A 22,520-nucleotide genomic window follows, 5' to 3' on the forward strand; every position below is an offset into this window, starting at 1 on the left:
AGAGAAAGGCCTGAATATAGGGGATTTTGTCCTATCTACCATTTCTTTGGGGAAAATTATTTAAGTCTTTAAGATACTGAATGTAAAGCTTCCATTCTCAGGCCTCATAGAACTAGTATCCAATTGGTATTGAGGCCAAGTTCTGTTGCAGTAGAATGTGAGGCATTTTGGCTGAATCTCCCCTGGGAGGCCTAAATTTTTATATTGTTGAAGGAGACCCCCCCAGGGGTGTTTCTGTTGAGGAAATGGAAGGGCCTGTTCCCATGTCTCAGATGTTCTTTCTCTACCTATATGGAAAAAAGCACATCCCTTATTCTCCAAAACCTAGGTTATCAAAGTGAGAGCGTGGGCATCCTATGGTCTTCTCAGAGACTTGTGCCCACCATCCCAGGGGCTTGAAGCTTAAGGCAGGGCCTAGCTTTGGGACTGAAAACAAAAATCTTGGTTAAGCAAGAATGAAGTGAAGGGGATGTGAGAACATAGAGGCAAGGAGTGGGCCAAAGGAAGTTCTGTGTGGTGTCAACCTCAGATAGAAGATGGGATGAAATACTCTAAAAATTTCTGACAGGTGGTTTCACAGAGTTGATTCTGGGCAACATCTGATCGGGTTCTGAGGGAATTGGGCTGGTTAGGCCAGGCTGCTAACCAATCGCCAGTCCCAGGTTTGGGGCACCAGATGAAAGGGATTTGGTGGTGTACCCAGAGATGAGACCAGGAGAGAGGTTCAGGACAAGTTTAATAAAAGGAGAATAAGACCCACCTGGGCAAAGATGGTGGCTGCACCAAGAGTGGTTTGGGGCATGTTTTTATACTGGGGGAGAGGGGAGGAAGATTCAACAGGTTGCTGGAAAGCTTTGGCAGGCTAGGGTCCTTCTGGCAGAACTCTTGGTGCGGGGCCAGGTAGACCTTTTGTTTGTGGAGGAGACAAGGGGAAAGGGTTTAAGCTCCTAACAGTGGTGTAAAGTTGTTTGGAGAGATAAGCTGTTATTTGTAGGAAGGGCCCTTCCCTATGTCCTAAGAGTCCTGTTGCTTTCCCCTTTCTTTCTTCTGTGTATGGAGAAAATGGCTTCGAGAGATCAGGGAGAGCAAGAGCAGGAGCAGAAGTAAGAGCCCGTAGGAGTTTTTGTTGTTGTTGTTTTTTAGAGACAGAGTCTCACTTTGTCACCCTCGGTAGAGTGCTGTGGCATCACAGATCATAGTATCCTCCAGCTCCTGGGCTTATGTGATTCTCTTGCCTTAGCCTCCCACATAGCTGGGACTACAAGTGACCACCATAACACCCGGCTATTTTTTTGTTACAGTTTGGCTGGGGCCGGTTTGAACCCATCACCCTCGGTATGGTATATGGGGCCGGCACCCTACTCACTGAGCCACAGGCTCTGCCCAGGAGTTTTTTTAAGTGAGACTGTATAGGGGTGGTGGGATGTAATGGTTCAGAGAGATTTCTTTGAGTAGCCTGAGGGAGGTTAGCTATGCTCCCAAAATTCAGAATCTAAATGTGGAAGTATCTTGGCAATCCAAGAAAAAGAGGAGGGCTTGTATTGTCTCTGTTACAGGAAAGGAATATATAAGAGAGACTTTGGGGGTAATTCCTGGTGTGTTGGGGGTTAAAGTGAGACTTAAATAGGTTATAGAGGTAGACAAAAAGCTGAGCTTTTTGTGGAGATGTTCTGTACTGCTAAAAAGTTAAGAAGCTGAGCAGGGTGAATTTGGAAATTTTCTGGTGAGGGACTACAGAGAAGCAGGTCATCTACATATTATAAAAGGGTGGATACCTTCAAGTCTAGGCCAGTAGGTTGGAGGCCATCACCTGTCCAAATAAGTGGGTACTATGTCTGAACCCCTGCGGTGGGATAGTTAATGTTTACTGACGGGAAAGGTGGGTGTCAGGGTTAGTCTAAGTAAATGAAAATAAATCTTGCTAATCAGAGTGTAAGAGAGTAGTAAAAAAGGCATCTTTATGATGTAAAATAAAGTGAAGTACAGGGATTGGGGACTACTGGATATATAGGTTGGACAGCTTGGTTAATAAGGCAAAGGTCTTACACGAGTTTATATGATCCATCAGGTTTCTTGACAGGATGAATGGGGGTATTGTAAGGGGAATTGTTGGCGTATAGGAGGATTTTATATAACAGATGAATAATAACAGACTTTAACCTTTTTTGGGCACCAGAGGAGAGGCGTTATTGTTTCTGAGATGGGAAATGGGTTGTTTTTTTGAATTTGATCAATATCAGGGTATGGTGACCCATAATAGAAGGGATTTCTGTGTCCTATATTATGGGATTGACTAATTGACTAAGGATTGCTCCTTCCCTTGCTCTCCCTTCCCCTTACAGAGTAGCTAGTCCAAAATAAATAGATTCTGGTAGAGGAGGAATAGAGGGTGAGGGCAATTTTAAGAGGAGAAGAGGAAAGGATGTTCTTGAATGGTTATAGGATAGACCAAAGCTGTGGTATGGAGTTTGGCTAAGATATCACTCCCTAGCATGAGAGTTGGGCAGGAAGGAATAATAAAGAAGGGGTATAAAAAGATTGTGTTGTCTGAAGAGCAATCTAAAGGCAATATGCTAACAGGCTGAGATATTAGGCCATCAACTCCCACAAGGGAGATACCTGAGGGCCATTTGTGTTCTGGAAGAGCAGAGAAAGTGCCCTGGTATCAATTAGGAAATATACTAGCCTACCTACCACCATCAAGTTTACCCAAGGTTCCAACGAGGTGATGGTCATTGGGGCATTTGTCCTCATGCACCATCAGTCTTTGGCAGCCAGGCCAAGCAGTTCTGGCAGGGTTGGTATGGGGCTAGCCAACCTGGGGAGGGACAAGGTCTCACCTTGAGAGGTCTTACCACAGTCCAACTTCCAGATGGGCCCCATGCACAAAGGAAAAGATTTTGGGGGTTGCATAGGGTTTGGCATTTGTTAGTCCAGTGCCGCTCATTGCTGCATTTAAAGCACGCACCAAGTGGAGGATGAACAGCTTTATTTTGAGGGAGGTATTTTTGGCTTCCTTTGTTGAAACCTGGGTATTTTGGTAGCAGCAACCAAAATTTGATATTTTATTTTATTTTTATTTCTATGCCTCTTCTTCTCTATTGTTAAAGACCTTAAAGACAGGGCTAAGGAAGACTTTTGTGGGGTTTGAGGACCATTTTCTAACTTTTCGAGTTTTTTTTTTTTTTCAAAATATCAGGAGAGGATTGAGAATAAAGTTCATATTAAGAAGTAGTTGTTCTCCTGAGTAGTTGGGGTCAAGATTAGTATATCATTGATGATAGGTAAAAACTGAAAGGCATGGAGGATCATTGTAGTGCCTCTGTAAGGTGAGAGGGGAAAAGAGCAGGATTTTCATTAGGGCCCTGTGTCATCTCTTTTAGTTTTTCACAATTTACTGGTATATGAGCCACCTTCTTTAAAACTTAGATCAGACAGACTATCATATAATAATGATTTTTTCTCCAACTAGGACTGACTTGATAATTCCAGTTTGGGTCTATTCTGGGAACAGCCTCAGCTCCAGTAGACTGGGCAGGAGTCTGTGGAGTTCATCAGTATGACCTACACCTTGGGTCCAAACTCTATCCTTCTCTTCTGAGGTTAGAATGGAGGACAGGATTATGAATATATTATGCCATGTTACTTCATAAGATTGGATAAGGTATTCAAATTCCTTGATGTAGGAATTGGGATCAGATGAGAAAGTTCCTAGTCTTTGGTGAATGCAAGACAGGTCAGACAGGGAAAAGGGAACATGTAGTTGTACGATGTCTTCTGCCCCAGCAACTTCAGTAAGGGGGAATACAGGAGCTCCATGGACAGGAGTATGGATCCTACTATAGTGAGTGTTGGGGGACAGAAATTAGGAGGGTTTTTTTGTCACTGGAGGTGGGTAGAATCTATTTATTTTGGACTAGCTTCTCTGTAAGGGTAAGGGGGAGCAAGGGAAGGAGCAGTAGCGGGCAACTGGTGATCAGCTGGATCAAAGGATGTGATTTCCAGAGGATTTTTAGGATGTTTGGATTGGGAAGGAAATATAGTGGCTGGATTAGGGGAGTGAAGAAGGAAGATTTGGGAGGGAGCACAAGAGGTACAAAGAGAGGGTCATGTTCTGAGTGCTACAAAGCCCTAGATATAAGGGATTTCTGACCGCTTTCCATTCTGTTAGCAAAAATTATCAAGGTGTGTTAGAATATTGAAATTGAAAGTGACATTTCATGTTCATTGAGATAGTCTAATTCCTATTTGGGCCAAATTTTATTACAGTAATAAATTAAGCATTTATGGCAGAGGTCTTGAGTGAGTCCAAGGACCTCTAAATTTCAGAGGAGACACTTCAAAGGGGTCACTGTGGGAATATTTTACTGGGAATTTTCCATTGAGAGTATGGGTGAGTTGACCTAGAGTGCTCCCAGCAGTAAAGGGAAAGGAAGCAGAGTGGGAAGAAGGCAATTTTCTTTGCCTTTTCCTTCTTCTACTGATGGTGGGTAGCTGCCAGTCAGACATCCCTGAGATAACTTGCTAACTAAAGGCCAATGCCTTGGAAGGTCTCTTGACTGAGCTCAGAATTTTTGGACTGTTCTAGATGGTGGGAAAATTGGACAAGAAAAGATTGGATTAGGAAAATAAAAATCACAGAAGGAAGAGTCACCCAGAATTAGATGCATGTGTGGGGAGAAGTGGTTGCTGGTTCCAGTATCTGGTGTTGTTGATCCATCCTCAGTTGGGAGTGGGTACCAAGGAGTCTCCAGGTAGGAAGAGGGGAAAGTAGTGGCAGACAGGCTTCAAGGAGGAAAGGAGGAGGAAGGAAAGTAAAGCTGTGGTGCCATAGTGATGGACTACTTTCCATGTACTAGAGAGAGGTCCTTTGGAAGATACTGGGAAGTGCCATAGCCAGTGGCCATCAATTAAGAATCCTCAGACAGATACTAAGGAGGAAAAAAGAGAAGAAAGGAGAGGGAAAGGGGAAAAAGGGGAGCAGGAGATTCAGAGACTTACCTCACTCGGGGGTGTTTGGCACCAGATGATAGGTAAAAACTGAAAGGCATGGATCAGAACAGTCAAGACCAAAGCGTAACAAAGGTGATAATGTTTATTTTGACACTGAGTATCAAAGACCTAAAGGATGTTGGCAGGGTTTAAGGATGGAGGCAGGTCTTTTATTCTGGCACTGAGGTGCAGCTGGTTTCTATCAAGGATTACAAACTGTTGCTGTTATTAGGACATCAAAGATATTATCACTCTTGGATGGGTTCTTCGTATCAGAGTGTCAGAGGCTTGCAGTGTCAGCCTATTTCTTATGGTTCTGTAATTGGTCTAGTGTAAGGACGTGAGGAATCTGCAGCACTCCTCTTAGCTGAATTATGACCTCTTAGATGAGTTATAACCACCTGTGACAGTCTCACAGAATGGCTTTTCAGTTCAAGATGGGTTTAGCTTGGCCAAACTAACACTGTGTTTTTGATTTTATTATGTGGTAAATTAAATTTGTGGATTAACATATGTTGAACCAATCTTGCATCCCTTTGATTAAACCCACTTGATCATGAAGTATAATTTTTTTAATGATGTATACTTTTTAAATGTGTAGCTGTATTCTGTTTGCTAGGATCATATTGAATATTTTTGTGTCAATATTCATTAATGATATTGACCTGTAGTTTTCCTTTTTCAATGGATTCTTTCCTGATTTTGGTATCAGGGTGATATTTGCTTCATAGAACATGTTGGGGAGAATTCCTTCCTTCTCTATGTTTTAGAATAAGTTATGCAATATAGGTACTCTTTGAAGGCTTGGTAGAAATTTGATGTGAAATCATCTGGTCCAGGGCCTTTCTTTTGTGGAAGATTTTGTATTGTTGATGCAATTTCAGTGCTTCATGTAGGTCTAGTCAAAATTTCTAATTTTTTATGGTTGAGTTTAGAAGGGTGGTGCGATTCTAAATATTGGTCCATTTCCTCTAAATTTTAAAATTTCTGGTAGTACTCATTGAGGATCTTTTGTGTTTCTGTGATATCTGTTATTGTTTCCTCGATTTCATTCCTGATTGAGCTTATCAGAGATCTTTCTTTTCTGTTTCTGGTTAGTCTATCCAAGGGTTTATTGATTTCATTAATCTTTTTTTTAAGAGAAAATGAAAATTACCAATATCAGAAATGACAAAGCAACCATTATTACAGATTCCTGCAGGCAAAAATAAGTGATACAAACCATAGAGTATTGAAACAAAGATATAAAACTCTTATTATTTTTATATACATGACTGCATACATAAATAATCTAAACAACTTATTAGAATTAACTATTTAAGTTAATTTAACAATGTCCTCATATGCAAGACCAATATATAAAAATCAACTATGTTCCTATATTCTAGTCAGAAGAAATTTGAAAATGAATTATAAAACTAATATTTTTAATAGCACAAAACCATATCAAATTTTTATTTTTTATTAGATCATAACTGTGTACATTACTGCATTTATGGGGTATAATGTACTGATATATACAATTTGGAATGTTTACATTAAACTGGCTTACATAGCATTCACCTCACTTATTTAATTGTTGTGTTTAGACATTTATACTCTACTATTAATATATTTGACATGTACCCTTGCAAGATGCACAGTAGGTAAGGTCCCACCAAGTACCCTCCCTCCACCCATCCACACTCCTCCCCTCCCCTAGCCCTCCTCTTCTCTCCTTCTTTCTGGGCTATAAGTGTGTTTTATTTTTCATATGAAAGTGTGGGTGATTATGTATTGATTTCATAATAGTATTGAGCATATTGGGTATATTTTTTCAATTCTTGAGATACCTTCCTAAGAAGAATATGATCCAACTCCATCCATGTAAACATAAAAGATGTAAAGTTTCCATCTCTTTTATGGCTGCATAATATTCCATGATATCTGTCTGTCTGTCTATCTATCTATCTATCTATCTATCTATCTATCTATCTATCTATCTATCTATCTATCATCTATCTATCTATCTATCTAATCTCACAATTTGTTAATGCAAAGTGCTGCTTCCATGACTTGGTGATTACGAATTGGGCTGCAATAAACATTCTTGTGCAAATGTTTTTGTTGTAAAGTGATTTTTGGTCATCTAGATATATACTTAGGAATTGCAGGATCGAATGTCATGTTTGCTTTTAGTTCCTTAGGTGTTCTCCAAAATTCTTTCCAGAAGGAATGTATTAGTTTGCATTCCCACAAGCAATGCAGAAGTGTTCCCTTCACTCCACATCCACGCCAAGATCTGTAGTTTTGGGATTTTGTTATGTGGGAAAATCTTACTGGAGTTAGATGATATCTCAAAGTGGTTTTGATTTGAATTTATCTGATGATTAAAGATGATAAGCATGTTTTCATGTGTTGGTAGGCCATGCATCTGTCTTCTGCAGAGAAGTTTCTATTCAAGTCTGTTGCCCACAATGAAATGGCATCATTTGTTCTTTTCTTATTAATTAGTTTGAATTCTCTGTGGATTCTGGTTATCAAACCTTTGTCAGAAACATAACCTGAAAATATCTTCTTCCATTCTAAGAGCTGTCTGCTTGCTTTACTTACTGTGTTTTTGGCTATGAAGAAGATTTATAGTTTGATCAGATCCCAGTAATGTATTTTTGGCATTGCTTCATTTGTCAGAAGGGTCCTCCTCATAAAGAATTCTCTCAGGCCAATTTCTTCAAGTGTTTCCCCTGCACTGTCTCCAAGAATCTCTATAGTTTCATGTCTTAAGTTTAAATCTTTTATACAGTGAGAGTCAATTTTTGTTAATGGTGAAAGGTGTGGGTCCAGTTTCAGTCTTCTATAAGTCACCAGCCGATTCACCCAGAACCATTTGTTAAATAGGGAATCTTTCCCACAATTTATGTTTTTGATGGGCTCATCAAAGATCAAATAACAATAAGTGTCTGCACATTGCAAGTACAAGTTGGTTCTATCATGTGTAGAACACAAATGTCCTAATGCTATAATTGGGTAAATGAGATGAAAACTATGCTGATTAGTATGATGTAAGCACTCCAATTTGTACAAATAATCAACATACTAAAATGGGCATAAATGTATTTATGATCTATGTAAAAAAGACTTAATAAAAAATAAAATAATTAAAAAAAATAAGTGTCTGGGTTCATCTCTTGGTGCTCTATTCTGTTCCATATATCTACCTGTCTATTTTCGTGCCAGTTCCATGCTGTTTTGATCACTGTAGATTTATAGTACAACCTGAAGTGTAGTAGTGGGATTCCTCCTGCTTTGTTTTTATTTCTGAGTAATGACTTGGCTATTTGAGGTTTTTTTCTGATTCTATATAAAATGAAGCACTATTTTTTCCAGGTTTTCAAAGTATGACAGTGGTGCTTTAATAGGGGTGCATTAAATTTGTAGATTGCTTTGGGTAGTATAGACATTTTAACAATGCTGATCCTTCCCAGCCTGAGCATGGTATGTTTTTCCATTTGTTAACATCTTCAGCTATTTCTTTTCTCAGATTTTCATGGTTCTCTCTCTCTCTCTCTCTTTTTTTTTTTGGTTTCTTCCTTCATTTATTTTTTATTTTTTATTTTTTTTATTAAATCATAGCTGTGTACATTGATATGGTTCTCTTTATAAGGATCTTTCATATTCTTTGTTAGGTAAGTTCCCAAATATTTCATCTTCTTTTGGACTACTGTAAAAGGAATAGAGTCTTTGACTGATTTTTCAGCTTGACTAGTTGGTATATATAAAAGCTACTGATTTGTGAACATTGATTTCATATCCTGAGACACTGCTGTATTCCTTGATCACTTCTTAAAGTTTTGAAGTTGAGTCCCTAGGGTTTTCCAGGTAAAATCATATCATCTTCCAAAAGTGAAAATTTGATCTCCTCGACCCTATTTGGATACACTTGATCGCCTTCTCTTGCCTCACTGCGATGGCTAAGGCTTCCATTACAATGTTAAATAGTAGTGCAGACAATGGGCCTCCTTGTATGGTTCCTGATCTGAGTGGAAATGTTTTCAATTTTACTCCATTCACTATGCTATTGGCTGTGGGTTTGCTGTAGAAGGCCTCTATCAGTTTAAGAAATATCCCTTCTATACCAATTTTCTTAAGCATTCTGATCAAGAAAGGATGCTGGATATTATCAAAAGCTTTTTCTGCATCATTTGAGGAAATGATTTGGTGTTTGTTTTTTATTTTGTTCATGTTATGTATTATATTTATATATTTACGTATGTTGAACCAACCTTGAAACCCTGGGATAAAACCAAATTGGTCATGGTGTATAATTTGTTTGATGTGTTGCTGGATTCTGTTTCCTAGGATCTTATTGAATATTTTTGCATCTATATTCATTCAAGAAATTGGTCTAAATTTTTTTTTTCTTTTTTGGGTCTTTTATTGTTTTGGGGATCAGGGTGATATTTGCTTCATAGAATGTATTGGGAAGTAGTCCTTCTTTTTTCTATGTTTTGGAAAAGGTTATGTAATATAGGTATTAATTCCTCTTTGAAGGTTTGGTAGAATTCAGATGTGAAGCCATCTGGTTCTGGACTTTTTTTTTTTGGGGGGGGAGATTACATATAGTTGATGCTATTTCAGTACTTGATACAGGTTTATGCAACATTTCCAATTCTTTCTTGATGAGTCTAGGAAGGTGTTTTGCTTCCAGGTATTGGTCTATTTCCTTCAGATTTTCATATTTTTGAGAATAGAGTTCTTTTATAGTATTCATTAAGGATTTTTTTTCAATTTCTGATGTATCTGTTGTTATTTATCCTTTATCATTTCTGATTGATGGTATAAGGGATTTTATTTTTCTGTTTCAGGTTAGGTTAGCCAAAGGTTCATCAATTCTGCTAACTTTAAAAAAACAAAAACCAAAAAACAGATTTTTGATTGAATGGTCTGTTGAATGATTCTTTTGTTTTCAATTTAATTTAATGAAAATAATTTAATTTAATGCCTAATTTTGGTTATTTCTTTTCTTCTTCTGGGTTTTGGGTCAGAATGTTCTTCCTTTTCCCATTGCTTGAGATGGCCCATTAAGTTGTTGACTTACTCTTGAGGATGTACAACTCTATAAATTTCCCCCTTAGGAGTGCCTTTTCAGTGTCCCACAGGTTTTGATAATTCGTGTCTTCATTATTTTGTTCCAAAATTTGCTAATTTCTTTCTTATCTCATCTATCACCCAGCTATCATTCAGCATAAAATTATTCAGTTTCCATGTCTTTGTAGGAGTATGAAGATTCCCGTTGTTATTAAGTTCAACTTTTACTCCATGATTGTCTGAGAAAATAAAAAGAATAATTTCTATTCTTTTAAATTTGCTGAGGTTAGACTTGTGACCTAAGATGTGATCAACTTTGGAGAAAGTTCCATGGGCTGATGAGAAGAATGTGTATTCAGTTTTGTTACAATGAAATGTTCTATAGATGTCTGTTAAGTACATTTGTTCTAAGGTCAGGTTTAAGTCTAAAATTTCTTTGCTTAGTTTATTCTTGGAGGATCTATTCAACACTGCCAAAGGGTTGTTAAAATCTTTGACTATTATGGTGTAGGAGGATATGAAATCATTCATGTCTGTTAGGGTCTCCTTTATAAATTGAGGGCATTCTGGTTAGGCACATAAATGTTAATAATTGAAATCTCTTCATGTTGAGGGTTTCCCTTGATAAAAATGTAGTGGCCATCCTTATCTTTCATTACCTTTGTTGGTTTAAAGCCTATTGCATTTGCAAATAATAATGCAACCCCTGATTTTTTCTGATTCCCATTTGCCTGAATTATAGGTATCCCTCCCAAATTTGACCCCTACAGGAGTGTGCTGCCATGGGTTGGGGGTATCACTGCTGAGGTTCCTTGTCACCGCCACAGTTGGGGTGGTGCTGTGGTTGGAGGTGTGGCTGCTGCCAGTGACAGGTGCCTCTGCCATAGGTGGGAGGTGCAGCTGCTGCAGGATGGAGGTGTCACTGCCACGGATGGGAAGTGCAGCCTGGTGGCTTGGAGGTGCTGGGCTGAGCGGTCGGAGGTACAGCTGGGCTGAGCTGTCCCTGTGCTATGCACACCTTTGCAGCACAGGGAAAGTTCTCCTCCCCTTGCAATTCTCTGCTTGTACTAGACTTACAGTTTCAGTGTGGCTCTGCTGCAGCCCATGAAATGTTTGGCTCTACCTAGAAATCACCAGACACTCTGGGTTCTGCAAGGGGTATGTTTCCAGACCACCAGGAGATGAGGGAATGGTGAACTGGGAGTTCAGAAAGGCATGGAAAATATTTGTTCAACTTTTATTCCGGGCAAGAGACTGCCCCAACTTGCAGCAGGATCTCTCTGGAGAAGAAGTCCTGGCCTCAGCCACTCTGTTCCATGGGGTAAAACAAGAGGTCTTCTGTTCACAGCTGGCTTGTAGAGAGCCCACAGCAAGCCACTCTCTTGGGGGCAATGGACGGACTCTTGTCCTCTTTGGGATGGGTTTTGTACCTGATATATTTTTTTTTATTAAATCATAGCTGTGTACATTGATATGATCATGGGGCATCATACACTCGATTCATAGACCATTTGACACATTTTCATCACAATGGTTAACATAGCCTTCCTGGCATTATCTCAGTTACTGTGCCAAGACATTTACGTTCTACATTTACCAAGTTTTGCAAGTACCCCTGTAAGATACACCACAGGTATAATCCCCCCAATCCCCCTCCCTCTACCCACCACCCCCTCCTTCCCCTCCCTTTCCCACTTCCCCCTATTGTTAGGTTGTATTGGGTTATAGCTTTCATGTGAAAGCCCCAAATTAGTTTCATAGTAGGGCTGAGTACATTGGGTACCTTTTCTTCCATTCTTGAGATACTTTACTTTTTTTTTTTTTTGGAGTCCCAGCTTGCCTCAGCTGGAATGATGTGAACTTATCACTCATTTATCTCAGCTCAGCTCCCAACATTTAATTTATTAGGTTGGTTCTGGCCATTATTTCTCCCTCTGGATGAGAGCTTCTGTTGAAAGCTGGCTCCAGTCGACTATCTTGGCTCCTCCCCGATTTCATTAATCTTTTTAAGAACTAACTTTTTGCTTCACTGATCTCCCAAATGATTTTTGTGTTCTCTGATTTCAATGGTTGATGTAAAATGCTGTTTTCCATCCATTCACCCTGAATCCTGTGTTATTCTCAGAGGTTAGATGAGTTTCTTGGAGACAACAATTCTGCTCTGATTTCACTTATTTCTTTTCTTCTGCTAGATTTGAAATTGGATTGTTTTCTCCTTTTCCACTTGCTTGAGATGGTCCTTAGGTTACTGCCTTGTTCCCTTTCTGTTTTCTATATGAAGGCATCTAATGCTATACATTTTTCTCTTAGGACTGCCTTTGCAGTATTCCACAGGTTTTGATAGCTTGTGGCTTTATTATTGTTTTGTTTGAGAAATATAATGATTTTTTTCTTGATTGCATCCTTAACCTGGTTGTCATTGAGCATAAGGTTAGTTTCCATGACTTTATGTGGGTATAAATATTTATATTTATATGTTATATATTTATAAATATTATATGTTGGTGTTGAGTTCAACTTTTATCCTGTGATGGTCCTAGAAGATAGATACAAGGAATAATTCTTTTAAATTTGTTGAGGTTTGATTTGTATCCTAAGATATAGTCAGTTTTTGAGGATGACCCATCAGCTGACAAGAAAAATGAGTGCTCAGTTTTATTAGGATGAAATGTTCTGTATATGTCTGTTAAGCCCATTTGTTCTAGAGTCATGTTTACATCTGTTTGTTTAATTTTGACTGGAGGATCTGCCCAGTTCTGTTAGAGGGGTATTGAAATATCCAGCTATTATGGTGTTGGAAGATATTATTTTTTTCTGATCATTTAAGAATTATTTTATATATCTAGAAGTGGTTAGGTTTGGTGTATAGATGTTAAAGATTGAAATATCTTCATGTTGTGTACTTCCCTTGACCAATATATAGTGTCCATCATTGTCTTTCCTTACTTTGGTTGGTTTAAATCCAATTGCACGTGCAAATGAGATTGCACGTTCTGCTTTTTACTGATCTCCATTTTCCTGAAATACTGTTTTCCATCCTTTCACCTTGAATCCTGTGATATCCTCAGAGGTTAGATGAGTTTCTTGGAGAGAACAAATAATAGGTTCGATTTTTTTTTTTTAATACAGGCAGCCTATGCCTCTTTAGTGGGGAATTCAAGTCATTTACATTTATTGAGAGAATTGATAGGTATGATGAAGTTTTATTCATCTTGTTTTGTGGAGGTACATTGCTTAGTTTTATCCTTTGCACCATTGTGGAAGCTGGGCTTTGTTCTTTAATTTCTGGTTGTGTTTACTTTGCTGATGGACCATCATGCTAGCCAGTATGAAGAATGGGTCTGAATACTTCCTGTAGAGCTGGTCTAGTTATGGCAAATATCTTCAATGTTTGTTTGTCAGTAAAATGTTTGATTTCTCTGTTGCATATGAAACTTAGTTTAGCAGGCTACAGGATCCTGGCCTGAAAATTATTTTGTTTAAGAAGGTTGAAGGTCAATAAAAAATTAAAATTAAAAAAATTAAAAAAAATTAAAAAACATTAAAAAAAAAAAGAAGGTTGAAGGTCAATGACTACCCTCTTTTGGCTTGAAAACTTTCAGCTGAAACATCCACTGTCATCCTAATATTTCTTCCTTTGTAAGTAAGATATTTTTTTTACATCTGGCTGCTTGCAGAATTGTATCTTTCATTTTGACTTTGTCAAAGTTAATTTGAATGTGTCTAGGAGATACTTAGCTTGGTTTGTGTCATGTTAGGGTTCTGAAACTATCTACTATAAATTTCTGCATCTCTCACAATACTTGGGAAATTGTTCACCATGATTTCTTGGAGTAGAGCTTCAGTACTTTTAGTGCCACTCTCTTTCCCACCAGGAATCACCATAATTCTATTTTTTCAATCTTTTGGAGTAATCCCATAACTCTTTCAGGGAATATTCTGTTTTTGTTCCATTTTTCCTGCCTCTTTAAATGGTTGATTTAGTTTGAAAGTCTTGTCTTTGATTTCTGAAATTATTATTCTATCTGTTCTGCTCTATTAGTTTCACTCTCTACTCTGTTTTGAGGCTCCTTGAACGCCTCTTTCAATTCCTTTAGCTGTGATATATGTTTCCTCACTATATCTATATTCTTGTGTTTAATTTAACTAATTTCTTGAGACAACTTTTAGACTACTTTTAAATTTCTTTTTCCATTTTTTCTCAATTTAATTCATCTTATTTGTCATCCATATTCTGAATTCTATTTCTGAAATTTCAACAGTTTCTCTATAGATAATATTTTCTACTGTATCTGCTTTGTACTCTTTTGGGGGAGTTGAGCTGCTCTGGTTTTTCATGTTGACAGTGTTATTCTGCTTGTTCATCCTAATGTGTATTTTAAGCTTTTTAAAAAATATTAATTGTACTTTTGCAAGACATGATTGCAAGAGGGACTTTGCCTAACAATTGCAATCAGTGTAACCTGGCTTATTGTACCCTCAATGAATCCCCAACAATAAAAAAAAATATTAATTGTACTTTTTAAGCTAAATTTTAGGCTGTTCCTAAATAGTTATTGAGGAATAATCTGATTGGGGACCCTTAGATAGCATCACAGAAACCTGTTTGGCAACTAAAACTAAAACTGGTGGGCTGAAATCAGTTCCAGAGGCCCCAAGGTATGGATCACACCTCCTTGTCTCTTCTGACATTTGAAATGAGTTAGAGTAATATCTGTGGCCTTTCCTGGGCACACCCTTCTGAAGCTCCCTTTCAGGGCTGCATGTGAGATGTCCAGCCTTGCTCTCCAAGTTACATGGGGTAGCACTTCAGGGCAGACCACCAGCTGCTCCTCAGCAGGGGGTGTCTCCAGTAGTTTACTAATCTGCTTCTGTCCTAGTATCAGCCTGCCTTGACCTCAGTTTAAAGGAGACTTGGAATTTTCCAAAGTTCCTCGCGTGAAAGATCAAACCACTACAGCTCTCTCCTCCCATAACTAAGGGGGACACAACTGTTTCCACATAATTTTTTACCATGCCATGGCACAAGCATCTATTGTGCAAGGAAATTCAAAGCACTGGGATTTTTCATAGGAATACTGGCTGCAACTTACTGGATACACTGTGATTCTCACTGGATGCTGGGAGAGGAGAACCATAGCCTGCTGTTTGCTTCTGGGACCTTCCTATGGCAGGTTTGCTTGAATCTAGTCCTATCTCTCTCCAAGTTTCAGGGGGAGGCAGGCAAAACTACCAGGAGACGACTTCCAGGTACATGTTCTTGGAAGAGCCACTCCAGAGGGAAAGAAAAATGTCCCTTCTAGCAAAAGGGTCACCCAGGGGGACCCCACTTGTCAAAGTCAATGCAGCCCAAACACAGTTTCCTATCTCAGTAGGCAGGCAGAGCACACTCAGTTCACCATGCAACACAAGGCCTTAGAGAGCTTGCCAGATACATTAAGAGGTCAAGACCTGCCTCCTTTTCCCATGGCCAGTTAAGGATCTGGCCGGTTGTGGTGAGAGAGAAAGTGGCCTCTGTGTTCCTTGGTTCCCTGGCGGTGGGTTCTGTCTGGTTGGCATTCCTTTGCCTTTCTGGTGCCTGTGGAGGAGGCAGACCCGGACTGCCTGAGTTGGATGGGCTAACTCTCCAATTACTGGAAGGCTGGGAGGCTGGCCTTTGTGGCAACCAAAAGAGAGTGGGAAGTGGGCTGTGGGCACAAGGGGGGCAGAGACAAAGTTTGTTCGTTTTTCTGCCAGGTGGTGAAAGCACATATAATGAGAATAAGATGGAGTCTGTCAGGCTGGGGTGGACATGATACAGCTGATCTTCACTTCCAGTCTCTCATTCTTACTGTTTTGTAAATTTAGCCCCAAAGCTAAAGATGTCCATGTTGAATAGTTTAGGAATAACTTTTGAACTGGAGATGTAGTAATAGATTGTCTCCGAGTTGTGCTGATTACTATTGAAAATAAGGATTATTGTGGTCTTTGCTTTAGAAAGGTTGATTTGAGAAATTAGCATTTGAATTGGAAATGTTGTAATAGACTGTCACTGAGTTATGCTGATTGTTATTTAAAATAAGGGTTATTGTAGTCTCTACTGTGAACCATTCTGTTTAAAACTAATTTTGGGAATGGAAAAACAGAACGGTCTTGAAAAGGCTACTCTGGCTAGTCTCCAGAATCCTGGCCTTCTGACAAAATTTGGTGGACCTACCCCTGGCTCGGCTCTGCATATTGGCTGACAGTAACACGCAGCCAGATCCTCTTTGCCAGATAACAGTGGGATGAAGACCTAGGTGGTAGATATTCCTAGGTTTGGGAAAACTGGGATTTTGTGGCTCTCTCGCATGAAGTGAGAAATCTTGTGTTTGATCCTTTTCACAGAGAGCCTGTAGAAAGCACTTGGGAGGGGAAAGGACCACTTATCCCCTTGTTTCAGTACTGGACACCTTCAGTCCCTTTTCTCCATAGCTGTTTTTTGTACTCTCCCTTCCTCTTTAATATCTTTGTCTCCTTGGGGATGCTGAGTGCCTTGTTTTCTTCTCCCATTCAATTCCTCAACTTCAACTGCTCCAAGTTTGCTTCAGTCCAATTTTTCTCCTTCTGGACCAGAGACTCTGGTGAAAGCTGTTTCTAGTTAGCTATCTTGTCTCCTGTGTACCTGCGAAAGTATCTTTGTAAAAACAGATTGTGAATTTGGGGACACATACAGATGGTGCCAAAAACTGTACACACATTTAATAAAGAAAAAACTGTATTAAAATTGTAATAATCAATATATACTGGAAATGAAAGATGAACACAAGTCACATTTAAGCACCTCTTGTAATTGCACAAGTCAAACATGACTTGAGTATTTACAATTTTAATACAGATTTTTCCTTTCTTAAATTGTGTATACATTCTTTGGCACCCTCTATATAAGAGTGATTTGTCTAACCTATGGTCTTGAAGATTTTCTCCCATGTTTTCTTCTAAAACAGTTTTATTTATGATTTTTTGATGCAAGATAAGAGTGTAAATTCATCTTGTCTTATGTAAATATCAATTGTTCCAATGCCATTTGCTGAAAGAATTTTTTTCTCCATTTAATTGCCTTCCTAGCTTTGTTGAAAATCAGTTGAACATGAATTTAGGTATTTGTTTTTTGGACTATATATATATATTTTTGTATTTGTGTCTATATTTATTGCTATAAGTTTGTAGTTGGTTTGAAATTAGGAAATGTGAGTCCTCCAAATTTGTTCTTTTTCAATATTGTGTTTTATGTTCTTTTTCCATTGTATTTCCATAAAATTTTATGATGAGATTGTCATTTGTTTTTTGAGACAAAGTCTCACTTTATCACCCCCAGTACAGTGTCATGGATGGCATCATAGTTCACAGTAGCATCCTCAAATTCTTGGGATCAAACTATCCTCTTGCTCCAGTCTTCCAAGTAACTGGGACTTACAGGCACCCACCTCAATGCTAACCTATTTTTAGAGAAGCTTTTGCTCAGGCTGTACTCAAACTCCTAAACTCAAGTAACCTACCCATCTCAGCCTCCCAGAGTGCTAGAATTACAGACGTGAGCCACAGTTCCAGGCTTGAGATTGTCAATATTAACAAAAAGTCTTTCTGAGATTTTGATAAAGATTTCACTAAGTCCTTGATCCATGTGTTATTTAGAGGTGTGTCATTTAATTTCCTAGAATTTTAGGATTTTCACCCATCTTTTGGTTATTGATTTGTAGTTTAATTTCATTGTAGTATGAAAGCATAAATTCTATGGTTTATGTTCTTTTAAATTTGTTTAGGTGTGTTATATGGCCCAGAATATGGTATATCTTGGTGAATGTTCCATGTGAAGAATATACAGGGTGGACATAAAGTTCATGTGCAACTTACTATGTTAAACTATTTTAAATTGTACACAAACTTTATGTCTACCCTGTATATTCTGTTGCTATTGGGTGTATTCTATAGATATTATGTTGAATTGATTATTTGTGCTATTCAGTTCAACTAGGTTCTTCTCAATTTTTGCCAGTTGCATCTGTCTGTCGCAGACCGCCAGTCGAATGAGTCTCAGTCCGAGGGCTTTCAGGGCGAACGGCTCAGGTTGATTGGAAGGTCGACGCAGGGTGAATTGACAGACTACTACACACCACGAGTGATGAGGAAAGTAGCTGCACTTTATTGATTTTTAAGTCTGGTATTTATACATTTTCTTTCCAGGGTTAAAACAATGTAATCATTATTTTGCTTATGCTTACAAATTATCTTTGTGTCTCCAATTATCTTTGTGTCTCCATATGTGGTTTATCATGCATTATATGTTTTCAAGGTTTTGCTCTTTGGAGGGAGGTGGTTTATTTTTTCAAGGTTTTTGTTCTAGGGAAGTGGTTTCATTAGTAACACCTGGTTGCTTCCCCTTATCTAGGAATGTCAAGGCTTGTAACTTCTCTTAGTTCTGTAATTGGTCTCAGTTTCTTATGATCTCTTTTAAAAACAGCTGAACATATTCTTTTATGTATAATGCTTGACTACTTCTATATATTTTTACTCTAATTAGTAACTATATTTTGATTCATAGTTAATTGTTTATTAAACATTAAACTACTCTATTGATTTGTGTTACATATGAAAATTAGTGAAGTAAGACATTTTTCTAAGTAAAGTTTTACTAATTAGTGAAGTCAGATGTTTTTCTAAGTAAAGTTTTACTGCAGGAGGTGTCATGTTGGAACATCTTGTTTGCCGTGCCTGCATTCTCTCGATGTACTATTTCAATTCACTGACATTTATGGTGGGGACGTGCTGTTGTACAGGCTCTCTTGGAGCCACTGAGTCCGGCACAGCCATACTTGCTGTGTTTAATTGTGGATCAGTAAGTCACTGTGTTTATTCTTAGTTTCTCAAAACAATCAGGCAATAATCAGTCATTCAACTGAACAGACAGGTTTCAGGGTAAAAGTTTCTTAGGCTTTTATGCCGCACCTCATGACTTCCTACGTTCACTAAAAGGCATGCTAGGCAACTTATGCGCTGCTGTCGCAAGCCAGGGGGACTGGGGGCAACGCTCCGGGGAGCACTCACCGCCTTACCACAGTTTTTACAACGCGGACAGAGCCATCCCGCCACGGCTTGATGCCGGGGGTGCGGCATCTGTCCATTCCTGATAGAGGGATTTGGAAATCTCCAAATATTATAGTGGGTATGTTTGTTTCTCCATGCAGTTTTATTAGTTTTTGTCTCATGTTTTTTTGTCACTTTCTTGTTAGGTGCATATACATTCAGGATTGCTATGTTTTCCTGGAGAGCTAACTTTTTATCATGTAATGCTCCTCATTATCCCTGATAATTTTCCTTATTCTGAAGCCTACTGTGTCTGAAATTAATATAGCTAATTTTACTTTCTTTTGCATGATATAGCCCTCCATCCATTTTAGTATCTATACTTATTTATTTATTTTTATTAAATCATAGCTGTGTACATTAATGCAATCATGGGGAAACATGCACTGGTTTTATATACAATTTGAAATATTTTCATCAAACTGGTTAACATAGCCTTCCTGGCATTTTCTTAGTTATTATGTTCAGACATTTATATTCTACATTTAGGTAGTTTCACATGTACCCTTGTAAGACGCACCATAGGTGTGGTCCAACCAATTATGCTCCCTCCACCCATCGTCCACCTCCCCTCCCATCCCTTTCTTTCCCCCCATATTATTGGGTTATAATTGGGTTACTGCTTTCATATGAAAGCTATAAATTAGCTTCATAATAGGGCTGAGTACATTGGATACTTTTTCTTCCATTCTTGAGATACTTTACTAAGAAGAATATGTTCCAGCTCGATCCATGTAAACATGAAAGAGGTGAAGTCTCCATCTTTCTTTAAGGCTGCATAATATTCCATGGTGTATATATACCACAATTAATTAATCCATTTGTGGGTCAATGGGCACTTGGGCTTCTTCCATGCTTTAGCGATTATGAATTGGGCTGCAATAAACATTCTTGTGCAAATATCTTTGTTATAATGTGATTTTTGGTCTTCTGGGTATACACCTCATAGAGGAATTGTAGGATCGAATGGCAGGTCTATTTTTAGATCTCTAAGTGTTCTCCAAACATCTTTCCAAAAGAAATGTATTAGTTTACATTCCCACCCACAGTGTAGAAGTGTTCCCTTTTCTCCACATCCATGCCAACATCTTTTGCTTTGGGATTCTTTTTTTTTTTTGTCTCACAATTTTTTTTTTTTTTTATTGTTGGGGATTCATTGAGGGTACAATAAGCCAGGTTACACTGATTGCATTTGTTAGGTAAAATCCCTCTTGCAATCATGTCTTGCCCCCAGAAGGTGTGGCACACACCAAGGCCCCACTCACCTCCCTCCTTTCCTATCTCTGCTTTTCCTTCCCTCCTAAGACCTTAATTTTAGTCCTCATATCAAAATTGTGTACATAGGATTCATGCTTCTCCATTCTTGTGATGCTTTACTAAGAATAATGTCTTCCACTTCCATCCAGGTTAATATGAAAGATGTAAAGTCTCCATTTTTTTAATAGCTGAATAGTATTCCATGGTATACATATACCACACCTTGTTAATCCATTCCTGGGTTGGTGGGCATTTAGGCTGTTTCCACATTTTGGCGATTGTAAATTGAGCTGCAATAAACAGTCTAGTACAAATGTCCTTATGATAAAAGGATTTTTTTCCTTCTGGGTAGATGCCCAGTAATGGGATTGCAGGATCAAATGGGAGGTCTAGCTTGAGTGCTTTGAGGTTTCTCCATACTTCCTTCCAGAAAGGTTGAACTACCCTGTTTCCCCGAAAATAAGTGTCTTATTTTAAGGTGTGCTCCCAAAGATGTGCTAGGACATATTTTCAGGGGACGTTTTATCTGTCCTGTAAGTAGGTCTTATTTTTGGAGGATGTCTTATTCTCAGGGAAACAGGGTAGTTTGCAGTCCCACCAGCAGTGTAAAAGTGTTCCCTTCTCTCCACATCCACACCAGCATCTGCAGTTTTGAGATTTTGTGATGTGGGCCATTCTCACTGGCGTTAGATGGTATGTCAGGGTGGCTTTGATTTGCATTTCTCTAATATATAGGAATGATGAACATTTTTTCATATGTTTATTAGCCATTCATCTGTCTTCTTTAGAGAAGGTTCTATTCATGTCTCTTGCCCATTGATATATGGGATTGTAGGCTTTTTTCATACGGATTAATTTGAGTTCTCTATAGATCCTAGTTATCAAGCTTTTGTCTGATTCAAAATATGCAAATATCTTTTTCCATTGTGTAGGTTGTCTCTTTGCTTTGGTTGTTGTCCCCTTAGCTGTACAGAAGCTTTTCAGTTTAATGAAGTCCCATTTGTTTATTTTTGTTGTTGGTGCAATTGCCATGGCAGTCTTCTTCATGAAGTTTTCCCCAGGCCAATATCTTCCAGTGTTTTTCCTATGCTTTCTTTGAGGATTTTTTATTGTTTCATGCCACAAGACATGGGGGCAAGACATGATTGCAAGAGTCACTTTACCTAACAAATGCAATCCATCCATCTTGAATCAATTTTTGTGAGTGGGGAAAGGTGTGGGTCCAGTTTCAGTCTTTTACATATAGACATGCAGTTCCCCCAACACCATTTATTGAATAGGGAGTCTTTCCCCCAAGGTATGTTCTTGTTTGGTTTATCAAAGATTAGGTGGTTGTAAGATGTTAGTTTCATTTCTTGGTTTTCTATTCAATTCCAAGTGTCTATGTCTCTATTTTTGTGCCAATACTATGCTGTCTTGACCACTATGGCTTTGTAGTACAGACTAAAATCTGGTATGCTGATGCCCCCAGCTTTATTATTATTACTAAGAACTGCCTTAGCAATATGGGGTTTTTTCTGGTTCCATACACAACGCAGAATCATTTTTACCAAATCTTGAAAGTACGATTTTGGTATTTTGATAGGAATGGCATTGAATAGGTAGATTGCTTTGGGAAGTATGGACATTTTAAGAATGTTGATTCTGCCCATCCATGAGCATGGTGTGTTCTTCCATTTTTAAAATCCTTTGCTATTTCCTTTCTGAGGATTTCATGATTTTCTTTATAGAGGTCCTTCACCTCCTTCATTAGGTACATTCCTAGGTATTTCATTTTCTTTGAGACTATGGTGAAGGCAGTTGTGTCCTTAATTAGTTTCTCATCTTGACTGTTATTGGCGTATACAAAGGCTGCTGACTTGTGGGCATTGATTTTATATCCTGAAACATTATGGTATTTTTTTTTTTTGTGGTTTTTGGCCGGGGCTGGGTTTGAACCTGCCACCTCTGGCATACGGGACCGGCGCCCTACTCCTTGAGCCACAGGCGCTGCCCCATTATGGTATTTTTTGATGACTTCTGTAAGTCTTGTGGTTGAGTCTTTGGGATTCTCTAAGTATAGGATCATGTCATCAGCAAAGAGAGAGAGTTTGACCTCCTCT

Source organism: Nycticebus coucang, chromosome X (genome assembly GCF_027406575.1).
Source record: "Nycticebus coucang isolate mNycCou1 chromosome X, mNycCou1.pri, whole genome shotgun sequence".
NCBI lineage: Eukaryota > Metazoa > Chordata > Mammalia > Primates > Lorisidae > Nycticebus > Nycticebus coucang.